The following is a 6,646-nucleotide window of genomic DNA, read 5'->3' on the forward strand; positions in this document are numbered from 1 at the left end:
GGTCTGCACATTCTCTGTGTGGGAGCTGAGCTTGTGAGCCCTTGAGCCTTCCCAAGTGCTGGGGCTGCACCTCCAGCTTGAGAGGAGATGGGACAGATGGGAGCAGACACAAATAATTCCTGCTGGATTTTTTATTGTGTTTGCTTATACAGGTGACCTGGATCCATTAACAGAGGAGGAGTTTTGTGCCAGATAACATTGGTAGAATGGTAAGAATAATATTTAGCTGAAAATATTTCATATATAATACACAATGAGAAAAAAACCCCACATATGATTAGAAGAGCATCTGAGTTTTTCAGAGGAACAGAGACTCATTGATGTTCCAACAGTCAAACCTGTTCAAATACTTTCCTCAGGGCTTCCATGAGATGAGAGGTGACCACCAGAGGCCAAGGCCAGCCAGAGCTCTCTGTCCTGGCAGGTTTTGTCTGGGAGAACCCTTGCATATAGGGAATTTTTCAGACGGACTGCCAATTTTAGCCGTGGGCACCTGGAAAGACGGAGGATTCTTTTTCATAGGAAGGAAAGCATGGAGCCCCAGTTCTCCAGGGGCTGATAAGAGGCAGCCCTCAACATTCCAAGATCAGTTGGACCTGTCACCTGGCTGGCCAAGCCAGCAAGATCTGTTCCATGTTCTCTTGGCTTCACAGTGATCTGCAGTGTCCCAATGTTCTCCTTGCTTCTGAAGTGTCACAATGGCCCCGTGCTTCCATGGGGCCTTGCAATGCCACAATGATCTCCATGGATCCACAGTGCCTCTCAGGATCACAGCGGCCCTTTGGTTCCATGAGGCCCTGAAATGCAGCAATGGCCTCTTGGTTCCACAAAGCCCTGCTGCTTCACACTGGCCCCGTGGGACCATACAGCCCATCAGAGCCACAAAGATGTTGTTGGTTCCATGAGGCCTCACGGTGTCACCAATGTCTCCACAGAAAGGAAAGCACAGAGCCCCTGTGTTTGAGGGGCTGATGAACTGCAGTCACCAGAGGCCAAAGCCAGGCCTGTCTGTCTGTCCTGGCAAGTTTTTCCTGGAGCAATCCTTGGATATTTGAAGCTTTGAATCTTGACTCCCAATTTCAGCCCTTTTTGCCTGGAGGAGAAGGCCAGTTCTTTTCCATAGGAAGGAAAGCATGTAGCCCCTGTGTTTGGAAGGTAGATGAGAGCTGGCCCTAAGGAGGCCAAGGCCAGACAGACCGGTCTGTAATGGCAGCTTTTGTGTAGTAGCAATCTTTGGATATAGGACTTTTGGAGGTGGAATCCCAATTTTGGCCATGGGCACCTGGAGAAGAAGGATGGTTCTTTTCCATGGGAAGGAAAGGGCCAGTGTTTCAGGGCAGAACAGAGGTGACCACCAGAGGCCAAGGCCAGCTAGAGCAGTCTGTCCTGGCAGCTTTTGTCTGAGTGAAACCCTTGCATATAGGGAATTTTGGAGGAAAAGTACTCATTTTGGCCAGGGGTGCCTGTTCAGGAGGGAGGGCTCTTTTCCATAGGAAGGAAAGCACTGAGCCTTACAGTGTTTGAAGGCAGGTGAGAGACAGCTCTCAGGAAGTAAAGGTCAGACAGACTTTTTGGTAATGGTAGCTTTATCTGGGAGCAATCCCTGGATGTTGAGAATTTTGAAGGGGAAATCCCATTTTGGCCATGGATGTTTGAATGAGATGGATAGTTCTTTTCTATCTGAAGGAAAGTCCAGAGCCCCAGTGTCTCAGGGGTCCAGGTGAAGAGACCCTCAACATACCAAGGGCAGTTGGACCAGTCAGGCCAAGCCAACCAGAGCTGTTACCCGTTCCCTTGGATCCATGGGGCCCTGCAGTGTCACAATGGTCCCTTGCTTCCATGAGGCCTTGCAGTGTCACTGGGGTCTCCTTGGTTCCATGGTGTCACAATGGACCCTTGGTTCCATGCGGACTCACAGTGTCAGAAGTGTCAGAAGGGTGTCCTTGGTTCCATGAGGCCCTGCAGAGCCCCTTGATTCAGCAAGGCCTCCAAGTGTCATCATGGCCTCCAGGATTCCATGAGGCCCCACAATGTCACAATGGACCTTTGGTCCCATGGGGTCCCACACTGTTCCATGAATCCTTAGTTCCATGGGGCCCTGTAGTGTCACAATGGACTCCTTGGTTCCATGATGCCACACAGTGTGACAACTACCCCTTGGCCTGCCAACACTCCATAGTATCACAATGGTTCCTTGCTTCCATGAGGTCTTGTAGTGCCACAATGGCCCCTTGGTTCAATGATGCCTTCGGTGTCACAATGGTCTCCATGATTCCCTAAGGCCTTGCAGTGTCACAACAGGCCATTGGTTTCACTGAGCCCCACAGTGTCAGTGGTCCCCTTGGCTCCACAAGGCTCTAGAGTGTCACAATGGCCCTTTGGTTTTACAAGGCCTCAAAGTGTACAAATGGCCTCCATGATTTCATGAGGCCTTGCTGTGTCACAATGGACCTTTGGTTCCATGATGCCCCGGTGTGTCACAACGGCCTCCTTGGTTCTGTTGGACCCTTCATCCCATGGAGACCCATGGTGTTCACTGGAGTCCCCTTGATTCCACAGGGCCCCACAGTGGAACAATGGACTCTTGGTTCCATGAGGCTCCTGAGTCATAATGGTCTCCTTGGATCCGCAGTGTCACAGTGGCCCCTTGGCTCCGTGTGGCCACGCTGTGTCACCATGGCTCATGGTTCCATGAGGCCACACTGTTTAACAACAGACCCTTAGTTCCACAAGGCCTTGCTGTGTCACAATGGACTTCTGGTTCCATGAGCTCTCACACTGCCAGCAGCATTCTCCTTGGTTCTGCAGCGTCAGCATGGCCCCTTTGTTCCATGAGGTTCCATAGTAGAATACGGTCACCTTGGTTCCATGAGGTTCTGAAATGTCACAATGGACGCATGGTTCCACCAGGCCTTGCTGTGTCAGAATGGACCCTTTTTTCAAGAGATTTCTCAGTCACAATGGTCTCCTTGGAGCCGCAGTATCACATTGGTTCAATGTGGCTCCAATGTGCCAGAATGGATTTTGGTTCCATGGAGTTCTGTTCTGCTGTGTCACCATGGACCCTTTGTTCCATGAGTTTGCACCGTGTCACAGCTGAGTCCTTGGTTCTGTGAGGCCTCGCCAACACCAAATCTCAAAATATCAGAATAAGACTCATTAACACTAATTTGCATGTTGCCTCCGCTTGAGGTGTGATGACCTGATTCAGGAACAGCACGGTGACAATCCCCCTGCTGCTCGGGCCACACAGACACCAATGTGATAGATGGCAAATGGCGTTTATTAATGGGTACACAGGGTTATATAATGGCGGTTAACGGTCAACAAAATGGGGGGTTAAGTAACTTTAACAGTAAAGGGGAGGGGTTCTGTCTACCCATAACATCCCGAGATCTTCTGATCGGTCCCTAATCTCCCAGATTTGCCCCCCCCCTTTATGATTAATTAAAACCACAGAAAGTGTAAAGGTTATAAAAATACAAAGGCTATCAAACTGATACATGGCAAAACTGACAACTGGTAAAAAACAATACAACATGTCTGCAATTAACACGCTTCAAAGCAACTGTTGGTGGTCAACAAATAAAATGTTAACTTTTTCTAACTGGTTTTTAAGAAACAGGACTAACTTGTTTAAAATGCAAGGTCTAAAAATCAATGTGAGGAGTATCATAGCAACTGGGCCTAATAAGGAGGAAACAAGGGTGGTCAGCTATGGGGACTAGTCAAACTATGACTCAAACTATCTTTGCTGGGCTTTTCTCTCAGTCTTTCTCTGTGCTAGCCTTTCTTTCAGTTTGCCTATGGAGTCTCTTACGACTTCGGTATGGTCTGCGTAAAAACAACATTGTTCTTTCAAGGCAGCACACAGGCTTCTCCGTTGCATGAACAGGAGGTTCAGTTCTTGTCTGTTCTGTAGGACGGTCACAAGCTTTTTGCAGCTCTTGTTGTGTTGGTACTTTTGTAGAGACTTTTCTTTGTTGATGTTTGGGACGTAGAATGCAACTGGAGGAGCATCATCTGGATGGAGGAGGAAGCTGAAGAAACAGTTTTTGAGATCAATGATCACAAGTGGCTAATCATTGAGAGTGAAGGAAGTCTTTGCTGAAGCAGTTCTATGTCCTCAATGACTTCATTGATCTTCTTGAGGTTGTGCAGCAGTCTCTATGCGCCTGAAGTTTTCTTCTGAATGACGAACACTGGAGAATTCTATGGACGTGGTGTCTAGAGGGAAAGTCTTGCTGATCAAAAACTAGCATGACTTGTTCTGCTGCATGTGGTGGCAAAGCAGTAGCTTTGGCTACTGGGGTGTTCTCTGGAACAGTCAGTAGTGGTTGAAGAGTTTTGGCTAAGTCTGTCAGCTCTTCATTCTGATTTGCTGAAACAATCGAAGGATAAATGACAAGTCTAAGGATGCTGCTTCTGTCTTTACTAATTATTAAAAAGTCTTGTCTTTTGGGCAAAGTTCTAGTGACACTAGTAGGTATCACTGCGTGGCTCTCATCTATGAAGCAACTTAAAGTCTACAATCTTCTGTGGGTGAAGCACAAAGGTTGGAATCTCTGTGCAGTCCACATCTGTGCTTCTTTTTTTTTTTTTTTTTTTTTTGCTTGTGGAATGGTCTGCATTTTCTTGCCCATGCTTCTTGTCAGCATTCTCATGCACTTGATCTAGTTTCACATTATTTACTGAGGTCTACCTGGACTTTTGCACTTGCTAAAACACAAACAAATCCATGTCCCCGCAGGGACTGGAGGATTATCTCAAAATCTTGGAGGTGAAGAATTGGTCCTGATGTGAAAATAAAACATTGATCTGTTCTGTTTCAGTCTCTATGCAATAAGATAACAACAATTAGAAATCAATCAGATAATACACATAACCAATGAGACATCTGAAATCATACAATTATCAGTCACTACAACACTGAACTGTCATCCCAGAGTCTGCGACAGCTGATGAACCTTAAAACAACAGAGAACTGGAGAACTCATGTCCAGATTCATGTTTCTCCAAACTCCCTTTGAAATCAGGCTTAGCTATCATATATGGTCAAATTGCCAAGCCAAAAGGACTTGAATACTTTTTGTTGCAGAAAACATCTGGGTTGATTCTCGATCATTCCATTCAAGTACAGCTAGAACTTGAGTTCAAACTCTAATTGATGGACATCACTTAATATATTTTAAAACAAGACTCTTAAAAACAGCAATTATGAATAGGAAACCTTACGATTAAAGATCAATCAAACTATTAAAGAATTGAATCCCTCCGAAACTTCTGTCAGGAGAGAAATTCTTCAAACACAGCAAACCTCTTGAATTCTCGGCTGAGGTACTGTATAATAACCGAAGAAATAATAAATGAAGAAAAACACGAAACTGCCAATCTGGATTTAAAAGAAACCTAAAAAACATGAGTAGTTAAGAAACAAAAAGACAAGATTCTGAGGAGACACATGTCTTGTAGATGATCACACAAAGAGATAGTGAAACACATGGAAGCTGGCTGTTGGGGTTGGCTGCGTGCCCACTGCCGCGGGACCGGAGCAAGGCTGGTACCTCGGGCACCCTCTGCACCTTGACCATGCTCCGTCTTTGCCTGTGCCATCACGGGAGTGCAGGCGCTTCTGCCCTGACCGCGCCTCCCGTGCACTCGTCTCGGCGCAGGCGCGGTCTTGGGAATGTCCTCTCTGCCTGTGACCAACACCTGCGCTGTCCCAATACAGATCTGGCTCCATTCCCACTTGGTGGTGTCCGTGCCGCATCTGAGAACTGGGGAAAAACCCTCCCCTCTTTCCTGCTTGCGTGTGCAGTGTCCTGCAAACCCTCTCTGTTCCCGCCGACCACCTCCATGGCCCCCCACCCCGGGGTTCGCCACCCTGCGGCGCGGAAGGCGGAGGCTCCGCCCAGGCTCTCAGACTCTGAGTTAATGACGGTGCCTTGCACCTCCGAGTTAAACAGTGGTGCCTCGCGCTTTCTCTAACAGCCCGTCCCAAAATGACTGCGCCTGGTCTTTTCCGTCAGCCGGCGTGCCTGGGCTTGGGAGCCGCAAAGATCGTCCCCGCGGCTGTGAATCCCTGCACTCAGCAAAATCGCAATCACCCACAGTCTGCGTAGCCGCCCCAGCACCCAGCCAGGGCACCACCAGCAAACAGTCCTGCGTGGCTTTCCAAGTTTCTTGCTCCTGCCGTGTTTTCCGTAGAGCCCACACGACTCTCCCCCATAATATGAGATTCCGCCCCGAGCCTGAGGACATGGCCTCCTCGGCTAGGGCCTTGGTACACCTATATCACATTTCTGTGTGGAGAATATCCACTGGCTGCCCAATAACCCCAATCCGCAATAGCCTTGATACTACGAGGGCAAAATCCCCTGGCTTGCAGTCAATACCCCACTGCCTGTGAACCTGAAAAATGACCTTCGCAAGGGCCTCCATTCCTCTCGCTGGTCCGGGAGTATCCTCCCTGCCGAGCTGGGCCAGCTGCTGCGGCCGTTGTTCACCCGACCAGGCGATCCCCGTCCCCCGGGCAAAGTCCCAGGTTTTGGCACCACTTTGTTGCCTCCGCTTGAGGCGTGACGACCTGATTTGGGAATGGCACAGTGACAATGCCCCTGCCACTCGGGCCACGTACTCACAGACA

At 48.6% G+C, this 6,646-nt stretch overlaps 1 pseudogene; it reads left to right on the forward strand.

Annotated features, from left to right (window-relative positions):
* Positions 1-6,646, forward strand: part of LOC131094597 (zinc finger protein 345-like) — a 159,673-nt pseudogene that overhangs the window by 97,993 nt on the left and 55,034 nt on the right.

The sequence above is a fragment of the Melospiza georgiana genome, chromosome 30 (assembly GCF_028018845.1).
Source record: "Melospiza georgiana isolate bMelGeo1 chromosome 30, bMelGeo1.pri, whole genome shotgun sequence".
Lineage (NCBI taxonomy): Eukaryota > Metazoa > Chordata > Aves > Passeriformes > Passerellidae > Melospiza > Melospiza georgiana.